This window comes from Puma concolor, chromosome E1 (assembly GCF_028749965.1).
Source record: "Puma concolor isolate L17-30 chromosome E1, mPumCon1.1.hap2, whole genome shotgun sequence".
NCBI classification, from domain to species: domain Eukaryota; kingdom Metazoa; phylum Chordata; class Mammalia; order Carnivora; family Felidae; genus Puma; species Puma concolor.
Genome location: NC_141680.1, coordinates 54,597,440 through 54,610,879, shown reverse-complemented (window position 1 = coordinate 54,610,879; position 13,440 = coordinate 54,597,440).

Genomic DNA, 13,440 nt, shown 5'->3' with positions numbered 1-13,440 from the left:
ACCACATGTAGCCCAAGGACTAGGAGATTTATGATGCCTGGTTTTCTTAATCTCCTATGTTTAGTAAAATACTTAAAAATGCCAAGGCATTTAATCATTGTATATTGACTTAAGCCTCAGAGTGTTCTTCTAAGAGGGCTTTGGTTCAAAAAGTCTACCTTAAGCACAAGTCTAGACTGAGTAACGTGTTTGGCTGAGAAAATCAAGTTCACGGTGTCAATCCTTACCTCTGACATTCAAAAGCTTCCTTCTTATCTCCATCTAAAACTTTTCCAAATTTTACTGAGCAAGCAGTACATGCATGCAGGAAGCATGTTTAATCTATCTTTCTGTATTTATCTCTCTTTGAAATATATCTCAACCCCACCAGAATCTCTTAATCTGGTATTTTATTGTTAAATGTCATTTAATAATGCAGCATGAATGCTTCGAAAATGTTTTAAAAAAATAAAGCAAACTGTTGCCTGCTGCAAGAGACTGTCATTAGTTTTTGTAGATTACTTGTTCACAGGGATTTTTTTTTTTTTTTTAAACAGGAGTGGAAATATTGATGTTTGCACATTCTGGCAATATGTTCAGCATCAATGACAACACAGCAAAATGGCAGTGATATGTGGCATTGAAAATGTATGCTATAAAAAGTGTAGCTTTTTGAGTTTGCCTTCCCAGGGTTTGAAGGTTGCTAAGATCTGTAAGCCCTCTGCGAAGTTCCTCAACCTGAGTCTCAGTTACTCTTTCCTAAACCCTTTGTTGCTGTAAAAATCAGATGGTGCAGTAGATGTGAATCCCTCAGCTCAACTTTTGACTCAAAGTAGGCACTTAATACCTCTAAATCATTCTTTCTCTAAATTACTAGAGACATTGCATTGCCCTTTTGTTGGCTAACAAGGCTAACAAGGCTTTTGTTGGCTAAAGGCTAACCTCATGATTCTTGATACCTATGATTTCATGTTAGTAATAAAGCACCAAGCAAATACTTCACTTTCTCCTGAATCTACCCAAAAGAATTGAAATCAGGATCTTGTAAAGATATCCACACTCCCATATTCATTGCAGTACTGTTCACAGTAGCCAAAATGTAGAAACAACTTAAATGCCCATCAGTAGAAGAATGGATAAAGAAATGTAGTATATACATGCAATGGAATATTATTCAGCCTTTAAAAAAAAAAAGAAGGAAAGCCTATAATACGTGACAACATAGATGAAACCTGGACATTATACTCAGTGAAATCAGCCAGTCACAGAGAGGCAAATCCTGCATGATTCCATTTACAGCAAACAATAGGTGGTGGTCGCCAGGGGGAGAGGAAATGACTTGCTAATCTGCAGGTGTAAAAAAATTCAGTTATGCAAGATAAGTAAGTTCTAGAGGTCGGCTGTGCCACGCTGTGCCTGTAGATAGTGATACTGTGCTTTACACTTACAGTCTGTTAAAAGGTGGATCTCGTGGTAGGTATTCTTACCACAATTTAAAAACAGAAAGGGAAATTTAGTATGTGCTCTGATAGGGAAAAATAACAATTATTTTTTAAAATTTTTTTTTTCAACGTTTTTATTTATTTTTGGGACAGAGAGAGACAGAGCATGAACAGGGGAGGGGCAGAGAGAGAGGGAGACACAGAATCGGAAACAGGCTCCAGGCTCCGAGCCATCAGCCCAGAGCCTGACGCGGGGCTCGAACTCACGGACCGCGAGATCGTGACCTGGCTGAAGTCGGACGCTTAACCGACTGCGCCACCCAGGCGCCCCCTTTTTTTTTTTTTAAATTTTTTATTTTTTTAAAACAAATAAAAGCTGTGTACTTAGCCCTAAGTGCAAACTTAAAAAAATTAAAAGTTTAAAAGTCTTTATTTCTTTAGTTTCATATTCATAAGAGATTAGGCGTTCCTTAATAAAATTCTCTTATTTTATACATGAAGAAATAGATGTCCAGAGATGCTGGAGGTAAGTGATTTAATAATAAGAAGAGGGTCTTTCCTCTCTGCCACCCAGCCAGAAAGATCAGCAGGAAAAGGAAAGACATTTGCATAGCAGGAGATCAAATTCAGCCTTCCCTACATAGGAAGGGCAGTTGGATTGACCAAAGATCAGATATGTTTTAGCCTGTTTTGCCACCTGTCCATTCTGAAATCTGTACAACTGAACACATAATGGGCTTTGCATAGCTGGCCCCTGTTCTTGTTAATTTTTTCATCTGTAAGCAAACAAAATATATGGGACCTGGTATAAACCAAAAAGACTTTTAAGCAGGGTCCTAGATTCAAACCTGAGTTCCAATCCAGCCTATTATTTTCAGAGGTAGACAGAGTAATGTTTCCTTTGCTCCATTTCCATGTTTACTAGGATACAACATTGTTACACTTGATTGCATCAGAAAATATGGGAAGAGTGCTAGAAATTGACCTTACCACATGATCTCAGAAGGCTCTGCTCTGTCGCCAGGGAGTTGACCAGCACAAACAAGCTCCAGTAAAGAATGGGCTGCCACTAACAACTGCAGAAAACTGAATCCGTTTCCAAATTGAGATGGGAAGGTTTTGATTATGTTTCAGTGAATGTATACATGAATATATATGAGTACATCAACTGCAACATCATATCCCCCCCCTTTTTTTTGTATTCCCCTGGAAAGTATTGGTTTCATAAATGCTTGGTAGAAGCAGAAGCATCTCTCACTTCACTCAGTACCTTTGAGACATTTGGCAGGGAAGTGGGATTTGTCTTGGCACCCTCCTTCCTCTCTTGGTGCCTCTCCTTCCCTTTTCCCGTTTCATTCCTCACCCCATCAGGTTTTAATCTTGCTCTCATTTTTCAAGTACTTCCCTTTAGGTGTTTGTGATAATGGCTTAAAGCATTCTGACTCCCAGAAGCTTAAGTAAAGGAGTTTTAACATTTTACTCTGGAGCTTAGAAACCTGGAAAGCCTTCAGAAAAATTATTTGATGACCCTGGGACCGAGACGTGGGGAGGAGATCTTTGAATAGGCATCCCAGGAAGGTTCTGGGTGCCCACAGATGGTCCAGAGGTGTGGTCTGCCCATTCATAAGTGTGATCTCGGGTTCATATGATGGCATCTAAAATATCTGGGGGCACCGTGAATGAGAGCTCCCCCTAAAGGAAAGGAGAAGACACTAAGAAGGCAGAAAAGAGCTGAAAGAGGAGAGTAGAAGGTTGAGGTAGCCTTGTTTAGAAAACAAAACTAAACTCCATGCTGTCTTTTCACTGTTCTTCCTCCCTTAACCTGCCTTCCTTCCTTCTTCCTTCCTTCCTCCCTCCCTCCCTCCCTTCCTTCCTTCCTTCCTTCCTTCCTTCCTTCCTTCCTTCCCTTTCCTTCCTTCCCTCCCTTCCATTCCCTTCCCTTCCCCTCTTCCCTTCCTTTCTTCCTTTCCTTTCCCTTCCATGCTCTTCCTCCTACACACCATACACTTGACCCCTTTTCTCTATTGTAAGCACTTGGTGCAATTTTGAAGGAAACTTTCCCAGTTACAAATGAGGCCCACTTGAAGTAGATCAGGATGCAAATGAAGTAAGTAAATGCTGACTGACCCTTTGTGGCTGTGCTTTAATGGCTTGTAATTAGATACAAGCTTGTTAACAGTTGACAAGCAGACCTCTGTGGAAGTTGCCATTCATCCTGTCTTGTCAGTTAAAATTTAATCTTACTTAGTCAAAAATATTATCTGACCACCTACTAAATGCCAGGCCCTATTCCAGGTGCTGGAGATAGAGCAGCACGGTTGCTGGAGAAGTTCTTCGTCCCCATGAGAATGGCAGTCATAAGCAACAGTGACAGTGATGAGAGACGTGCTGGTAGTTTACTAGAGAGAGACTGGGTAGCTACTAAAATTTTGAGTGTTCAGGGGAAGTCTACTTGAGATGATGTTTTAGCAGTGACATGAATGTCCAGAAGAAGTCACCAATGTAAAAGACTATAGGAAGAGCTGGTTCAGTCCTCCTAAAAGAGCAAATCGCTTGATGTGTTTGAGACACAGTCTGAAGGCCAATGTGTTGCAGTTTAGTGGGCTAAGGAGAGATTGTTGCAAAATGAGAGGTGGATGCAGCTCTGCAAGGCTTTGCAAGAGAAGAAGTACCTTTGATTTTAATTCTTGAAGGAAGTGCTTGTAGAGCTTTGGGAAGAGGAGTAATCCAATCTGGTTTATGTCTTGAATGCCACTCTGACTGTGTTGAGTACAAGTTCACTTGCAGGAGAGCAAGAGAGAAGGAAAGATTGCATTTCAGAGACTATTTCAGAATTCCAGATAAGAGCTGATGGAGGCTTTGGCTGAGGGTATGGTAGTGAAGATGGAGAGAAAATGAATAGATTTTTGTCTTTTGAAGGTAGAAGCTGAATTGCATGGGGAGTATGGAAAAGACGTAAATCGATAATTCCTGTATATTTGGTTTCAGCAATAGGGTGGGTGGTGGTGTAGTTTATTCTAATAGGGAAAAAAGTCTGTGAGAGGATAGAGTTTAAGGGAAAATACCAATAGTTTGATTGATACACATTAAACTTTAGATACCTGTTGGGCATCAGTGGAGATATCAAGAAGGCAGCTGGAATCCTGAATAGAAGTTAGGACTGGAGCTACTGTGGGAATCAATGTCACTTACACTAGGTTTAAACTCAAAGAAGCAGATGATTCAACTCCCTGGAAAGTGTAGAGATAGAATGGAGAATTATTCTCAGAGTTAGGGGTCTGCCAGAAGACAAAGAAGCAATGCAGGAGACTCTTAAGGTGGTCTGTAGGGTGAGATTAAAACAGAGAATGTGATGGGGCGCCTGGGTGGCTCAGTCGGTTGAGCGTCCGACTTCGGCTCAGGTCACGATCTCACGGTCCGTGAGTTCGAGCCCCGCGTCGGGCTCTGGGCTGTTGGCTCAGAGCCTGGTGCCTGCTTCCGATTCTGTGTCTCCATCTCTCTCTGCCCCTCCCCCGTTCATGCTCTGTCTCTCTCTGTCTCAAAAATAAATAAAAAATGTTAAAAAAAAAAACAAAAACAAAAAACCAGAGAATGTGATATTCAGGAAGCCAAGCAAAAAAAGCATTTCAAACAGAAGAGTAGTCCTTGAATGCAACCGAGGTATTCAGTGAAATAAGAAAAAATAGAAATGATCATTAGATTTGGTCGCATGAAGGTCATTCAGGATCTTGAAGAGAGTAGTTTCAGTGGAATAATGGGAAGTGAGTGGAGGTAAAGAGGTAAAGAGAAGAAGGATCCTAAGTCAGTTCGTAATCATAGTTTGAAATAATAATTACATAATCAAGAATTTAGTTTTTATGACCATTGGCCTTAAGGTCACTTTCTTGTTGGCGATCCGTGATCTTTGGGATTCATAGCGAATGAAGCTTGTAGTCTGAAGTGATGCAGAATCAAAGTAGTATTTCCATCCTTGAAAATTGTGGATGTTAAGAGCTACTGTGAACTCTGCAAATATAATTTCCCACCTGAAGTAATAGAGCATTTTCCTTCCGTTTCTCTACCCATCCCTCCTTCAAATTAAATCTCAGGCACACTTCATCCTCCTGGCTTCCCAGATCTTGCCTTTTCTGCAAATTGGTTTGTGGCAACCCTGCAGGGAGCAAGTTTATCAAAGCCATTTTTCCAACAGCATTTGCCCACTTTGTGTCTCTGTGTCACACTTTGGTAAAATATTTCAAACTTCTTTTTATTGTTGTACTTGTTATGGTGATCTGGGATCAGTGATTACAACTCGCTAAAAACTCAGATGATGGCTAGCATTTTTTAGCAACAATGTATTTTTTAGTTAAGGTACATATATTTTTTTTTAGATATAATTCTGCTGCACAATTGCTAGGCTGCGGTATAGTGTAAACATAACATTAATATGCACCAGGAAGCCAAAAAAATTCACTTGACTTGCTTTATCATGATACTCACTTTATTGCAGTGGTCTGGAACCCAACCTGCAATACCTTGAGTTATGCCTATAATGATCTTTAGAAAAAAATTCAGTCTGTTTAGGAACAAAATTCACTCTGCAGTCACTCTGCAGAACTTTAAGTTCTGAGGAAATATAGAAAAGAAAGGACAGGACTCTAGATAGAATATCTTGTATTTTAATAAGCTACATGTGTAAGTGGAAACATTTTATGACTTGGCAATCAGAGGGACAAATATGTTAAAGGGATAGATGTATGAATGCTGGCAATCAGGATCTCAAATAAAGAAATAAAACAAAAGGCAATGATAGGAGAGAGAAATTTGGGTGTGTTTTAATCCAGTTTTCCTCTTAAAAACGATTAGCCATAAACAGCAATGGAAGTGGTTTTCATGTTCCTTGAATCCTGAAATTTCTAAACCTTCTGAGGGAGACACCAGAGACCACAAGAATACCTCCATCTCTGGTGTTAGTTGTATTATGGAACAGGATGGTTGGATTTCAATTGATAATTACATGCCTCTTGTATTAACTGTCCATTCTAATTGTTGTTTTAAACTTCTTTGAGTTTCTTGCTACAAAAACATGGGAACATGTAACATTCTGGCTTCAATCAGGAATGATGGTTCTTAAATAATTTTTATTATATATTTTTAAATATTTTGTAACTATTTGGGAGTATAATTTTCCTTAAAATTCCCAAAGCTATGTAACCCAGTAGTTTGCCGACGAAACATTTTGTGAAATAATTTGTTTCCACCCTCATCCTTTTTTAACCATCCATCCGGTCTGGAAAATGGAGCATTTTAATGATAGAGTTAATGGTAAAGTGATGCCCATTGGTTTCTTCCAATATCAGATAGAAAGCCCTAGAAATCTATGGAGCTTTGTTATATCTTGCACTTAAACATTGCTTTTCATAGAAAGTGCTAATGAGAAATAGAAGTCACTTTAAGAATGGAACATGACCTGAATCATCAAAAGGAACTCTTTGGGTGTCCCTAGTTCTCCAGAAACGAGATTATCTTCTTTACCTTTTAATTATCTCAATTTTTCTTTCTTTTTTATTGCTACAAGTCACTTGATTCATTAACAATTCATGAAGGCTTTTACATTTTCTGTAAATAGTAGTTTCAGAAAAGTACTTTCTAACAGAGGAGACATTACTCATTTTCTCAGGGGAAAAATAACCACTCATTAAACCATGACATCAAATCTAGACTATCAATGGGATTATTAAAAGCCATATGATGCTTCTTGATGACTCTTATTTCTATTATTACTGCAATTATTTTTTATTCACAACTGAACTATAATAGCAAAATATGTTTGGAATTCTCCATGACAGAAAAAAAAAAAAAAAGATAAAATAACATCTTGGTAACAACAGTTTTAATAGTTTGGGCAGTGTAGGGGCGCCTGGGTGGCTCAGTCGGTTGGGCGTCTGACTTCGGCTCAGGTCACGATCTCACGATTCGTGAGTTTGAGCCCCACGTTGGGCTCTGTGCTGACAGCTCAAAGCCTGGAGCCTGCTTCCGATTCTTTGTCTCCCTCTCTGTCCGCCCCTCCCCTGCTCACACTCTGTCTCTCTCTCTCTCAAAAATAAATAAACATTAAAAAAAAAAAAAAAGTAGTTTGGGAAGTATATTAGAGTTTACTTTCATGAGTTAAACAGGCAGGACATACTAACAAGCCTATGTTAACCTGAAAACTAAAATGGCCAGTTACTTTATTAGCAAAATGGATTGGACTTTGGGACAAGCGAACTATGGCAAAACCATAGGCAAGTCTAACAAAGGAGAGGAACATTATTTTACAGAGAAGAAGAGGAAGTTGGGAGGGGTTGTTTTGAAGAAAAGTCCATTAAAGGAAAGCAAGAGTTCAGAGTGATGACGGTTTCTCATTGGCTGAGATTGCCGGGATGATCCATTTCTTGTACAAGATGTGAGATACACCTTTTCCTGTTGAGGATTCTTCTGTTGGGCTCTGTATTTGACCATTTTTCCTGTGTTTGATGTCACATGGTAGGCTCCCCTGTCTAGCCTTCGGACTCCACTTTGGTGAGGTTTTTTCATTTATTAATTTTCACACCTAACGACTCCTGTCAGACGAGGGCCGTATTCCCAAATGTGCGTTGTATTAAGATGCCAACAAGAGGCTTTTGTTATCTTTCTGAATTTGGATTATTAGGAAGGTCCTGGTAAAATGTGGGACAATGTGCTTATAAGTAAGTGTTTCATCCTAAGGACATCAGTGATCCAAAGGAAAGATAGAGCTTCTTAAGACCACTATGGTGGAAGTCTCCTAAATACTTCCGTTTGTAACATTTAATGTTGGCCTCATCAAAGGATTATCTGAATTTCCTTCTGCTAGGAGCATTCACCTTCTTTTTATACTGAAATTAGTGCTTGAAGTTTCGTATGTGTTTGGTAGTAGGATATATTCACAACAAAGGAAAAACGAAATCTTACACTTACGGAATGTGAGAAAACAGTCATCCTTGTGAGGCTTGTACTGCCACGTCATTTATCTGACAGGATATTAGACAGCTACATGTCCCCAAATGCTTCCCCGACTCCTTGCGCCTACGCTCAGCCTTTAAACACCATTGGGCTTGTGGGGTTACAGCTTACCTCCAGACACCCCCCATCTGCGTTCAGTTGATACCGTTCGAAATATCCTTTTCCTCCCTGCTCTAAGCCCTGAGGGATAGAGCTCTGTCCTGAATGGCTGCCTCGCGCTGACTCCTCATTTCTCCCAGATGCTATTTTCGGTATACATACTTCCAGAAAGTGCCTCAGGGTTCTTGGTTCTGTCCAGAAAGCTACTTCCTAGAACCAAGATCCTCCCTATCACAAAACTAAATATAGTAATGCTGTTAGTTAGAGGGCAGATATACATGCAGACAATCACTAATCAATTACAGAGCTCCTGGTCACAGGACTAGGGTGCATCTTGGGGAGCTTTCTTTAACACTACCCTCTGGCAGCTACCACGTATCAATTAGACTTGGTATGTGGGAGGAAACACAGTTTCCATCCAGGTTTAAAGACCATTACTACTCTGCCCCACCCCCAGATGGCAAGACCTAAAGGACACCTAAGATTGCAGCTTCCATGATTTTCAACTGCAAGCAACTCCTGTAGGGAACAAGCCATCAATAGCCTGCCATTCCTGGAACCTTCGGATGACAAAGTTACTTTGCTTTCCATACTGTCATACCCCTGAGGGCTTTTGTAGAAGTTATGCAGAAGTCCCTTCTGGCACATATTACTTTGGTGGCTAATTGGTCACCACTTAAATATTTCCAGAAATCTAATTCAATTTCCTTTTTGGGTACTCGGATTCCTAGCCGGGTACCTAATTGTATCATGAGGGTCAGGCAGAGGTATGGCTTGGTCATCACTCCGGTCCCCAGAGACCACCTGGACCTGGGAATGGGATAAAATGTTACTCCCAAGCTCTACTCTGCTGGTGGGCACGGTTGCTAAATGTAAGAGCTAAACTCTTCTGCATTGGCTCCTACCCTCCCGCACCAGCTGAGCAAGCTGGAGATAGCAGAAACCGATATTCTTATGCACGGAATATTGCTGTATCAATCCTATGAAGTGCCAGCATCCAGGCTACAACTGAAATAAGTAATATTTTGGAGTCTGATGTGAGGACATGCTACATGTGTCCCTTACAAGCTTTTCAATGATACTGTAGCCTGTTGGAATAGTTTTGAACCTTGATGTCATTATTTATTATTTATGAATTCTTTATACGCTAGAGGAAGGTGAAGTATCATGATTGATGATGTAACCTCTGGAGCCAAAGATCCCGAGCTCTTAGCCCAGATCCGCGTTTACTAGCTGTGTTACTTTGGGCAAGTTACTTAACTTCTCTATGCCTTAGTTTCCTCTTCAGTTATTATTGCAATAGGGTTTTGTGACTAGTAAATGCAGTATCAATGCAAACTAATTAGTAAATGCAAATATTGATGCAAAAAAAGTGCAAAGAACATAGGTAAGTGCTAAATGCATGGAAGAATTGATTGCACTAATTAGCTATGTATCCCACAATTTAAAACTCATGTAAAATTTAATAAGTGTGCCTTCTCTGAAAGTTGTTTATTATTTTTGTCAAGAGAAAAAAAAAGGATGACAGATGTCCCATGGGACGGAATTTGCAGGATAGTTTTGGTTGACGCTCCTTAGGTATTGCAAGTCATTCCAGATATAAATTTACCTGATAACATTATTCCGTACAAAGGCCTCCACCTTATTAACTCTTATGACAGGAACAACTACCAAATATTTTGTTGGCTGAAATGACTATGTCTATTTCACTTGATCTACCTTTTTATTTCATAAAAACGTAAATGAAGTTTCTTCATGCAGTTTATTTTTTAGGACTCCTGTGAACTTCCAGTGCTGACCACACATTTTCTGTCTCTAAACCATTTCACAGTGTATTCTAGAACTTTTCAAAGGGGAGGCATTCTGATTCTACTAGTATACCTTTATTCAAAATTGTCCATTGTCTCTCTTTGAAGTCAAGGCAAATTTTGTTTATGTCTCTTGTTTTTCATTATTCCAAAGATTTCTGACAGTTGCCTTAAGATCATTTCTTTATATATTATAGTTTATCTTGTTCCAGATATTCTAGAAATCATTTATGCAAACGGTTATTTAACTTCTGTTTTCTAACTTGAATATAGCTTCCAATAGGGGGCAAAATTGCCTCCATTTGAGAACCGCTGGTGTACGTTATTTTTGTATGCATATAGAAAATTTCTGGAAAAATACAGAAGACACTAAATGATTGCTTCTCTGGATAAAGAATAACTTTCATACTACCTGAAGATTTTACTCCATTTATGTATAATTTTAATGCAACCGTAACCGTATGTGTAATATACATTCTCAGGTCATTCTGGTCTTTAAATACCTTTCACAGTGTTGTAAATTTTTCTAGTTGTCCTTGATTATATATCTCACTTCTCCTACTTTTTAATAATCCCTTTTTCTTTTTAACCTTGCAAGAGGACACTCAAGTCTGCCGCATTGATTTCTTTGGTTTTCACGTCACCCACCATTATCCGGATTAGTTACTGCATGATAAGGGTTTCTTTCTTTGTCTGGAACTCTCTGAGACTCTCTTTCTCTGTGTGTGTGTGTCTTTCCAGTTATTCCTCATTACTAGGTCTTAAATCTGGGATTATACCTATATATTCGCAAAGCTTTTGAAACGGACTTTTCTGAAGTTTGCATTACTTATTCAGACAGGCACTGCTTCTAGCAGCTCTAGACCCTGTAAGGCTTAACCAAAATGCCATTTCACTGGCACAGGGGAGCTTCCAGCTGGCGACAGTCAGAAAATAGCAGTTTCTACTTAGAACAGAGCCTGGCAGCTGGGGAATCCCAGAGTAGCAATCCTCATTTCTAAAAATGGTTCTGATATTCCATTTAAAACATACAGTATATTTTTTTTATTTAGAAAATATTTATTTAGCTGTCAGAAACACTTCAACTAATCACTACTCTTTGAAAAGGCTGGAATCTGGTTACACCCTCAGACATCATCAGAGCTCTGGGCTTTCATAAGAGGAGTATAATGAACTATAGTTGAAGAACCCTTGATAGTTTCCCCATGTGGAATTTTCTTGTCACCTACTGTATACACAACACAAATATCTCAATCCTTTGCATCTTCTAAGATCCTATTCCTGCCTTGTCTGCACTCCCTTATCTTGCATGGTAAACAGAGACACGCCTTCAATAAGGGGAAGTAGAGAAGATCAAGGGGAGTCAGTGACTCAGTTTAATCTCCTTATGTACCCAGACTGTGAGATTTCAGCACTACAGAGTCAGACATCTCTTAATGGAGGAAATTAGAAAGCCCTGATAAGATAAGTAGGGGGAGGTGGTAACTGATTAGCTGTAAGGGCCTTAGGAACAGACTGACCATGAGAAAAATCAATGGACTTTTTTTTTTTTTTTTTCTGTTTCTAAAGCAAGTGGCATCCAAGAGGGTTCAGAATCAAAGCTAAATCAATAGTCTAGGAAGAGAAATCTAGGTTAAGGGGTCCATAATTGACTAAGCGGGGTCAAACTATGACCTAGCTAATCTTTCTTTCTGTTCCTCTCTGCTTTCCTATTTCCTGTCCCAGGTATTGACTTCATTTTAGAAATTATGTCTTCCAGAATATCTGTATTGAGCGGTTCTACCTGGAATTAGTATGCATACACACACATATGGTAACATGCAGAAATAGACATTGCTCTTTATATTATCATATGCACATACGCATACACATCTGTTTTCTCATCACTTTGGCTCTTGTGTCCTTAGAGTTTCTCATTCACGTGTATGTTCTGAGCACCGAGTCCTGTTTCTTTTCTGCTCTTCCTCATTCAGTGCTCCTTAACCTGTTCTCTTCACTCTCCCCTACAAGTTTCTGTTCTGCCACTTTGTGTGGCCACATATGCTTACTTCTCATGCCACAGTCACCGCAGGATTCTGCAAACGTGACATATGCTTCCAACATGTGATGACCTCCTGAACTTTCTGAATAACCTTTGGCAAATAATAATAAGGATGAAAATCTTAGCGATGTGCAGTCACTAAATCCTACGGGACAAATCAGTCAGTGCCCCTATCCCTGAGCCTCTTCAATGTAACCCCTCAAAGTCATCACCGACCTCACATAGGAAGATTTCTGCCAACCTTATACCTAGATTGGAATAAGAAGGAGCAGTTGGCTCATTTTTATGTGATAGCATGGACATAGAATGTAAATTTGGCTTTCATGGACATGAAGAATTCTAAGATTTAGGTCTATGAAGGACTTACTTTATAGCTCATCTAATCTAATAAATCTAATCCTGTCATTTAAGGTCAGTTGGATTATCATTTTGCACGTGGGCATGAATTTTCTGAATCATGTTGTCATTATTATTTTGTAATTCCCGGGGGGTGGGGGGTGGGGAGTGAATTTGCCCATCTCAGCAGAGAAATTTATATTATTTGCATTTGTCATTGCTGAGGATTTGTGAACATATCATAGGCCAGCCTAGGTAAAAGCTTCTGAAGAAAGGGCTCTTTGACAGTTGCAAAAGTTGTTTTCTGTGAGACTCCATTATGCTCAGGCTGAGCTGGTTTTAAACTGGTTGATAGGAAGAGTTGCCATCTAGATCCCTGCTGAATTCAGTATTCTCAGAGTAAGACTGGTCTGCATGGAAAATGGTTTTTTACTTCTTTTAGGTTTCAGAGAAATACTAAGTGAGTTGACTGAGGCTGTTGGTAATGAAATGAGTAACCCACATAGTTTATCTAGTTTATTTTGCCTGTATTGGCTACTTTGAAGTATTATATAACTTTTTGGTAATCTGGAAAAGTGATACAAAGAGAAAAGTTGGCTCTCCAACGTTAATATTTGTTCAAAACAGTGAGTCATATAAACTGGGATTTCCTCTTTGGGCCGCTTATTACTGGCATATTGTCTGAGTCTCAGTATAACTTGATGCAATAATCCTGGTTTAGAATGTGGAAGAA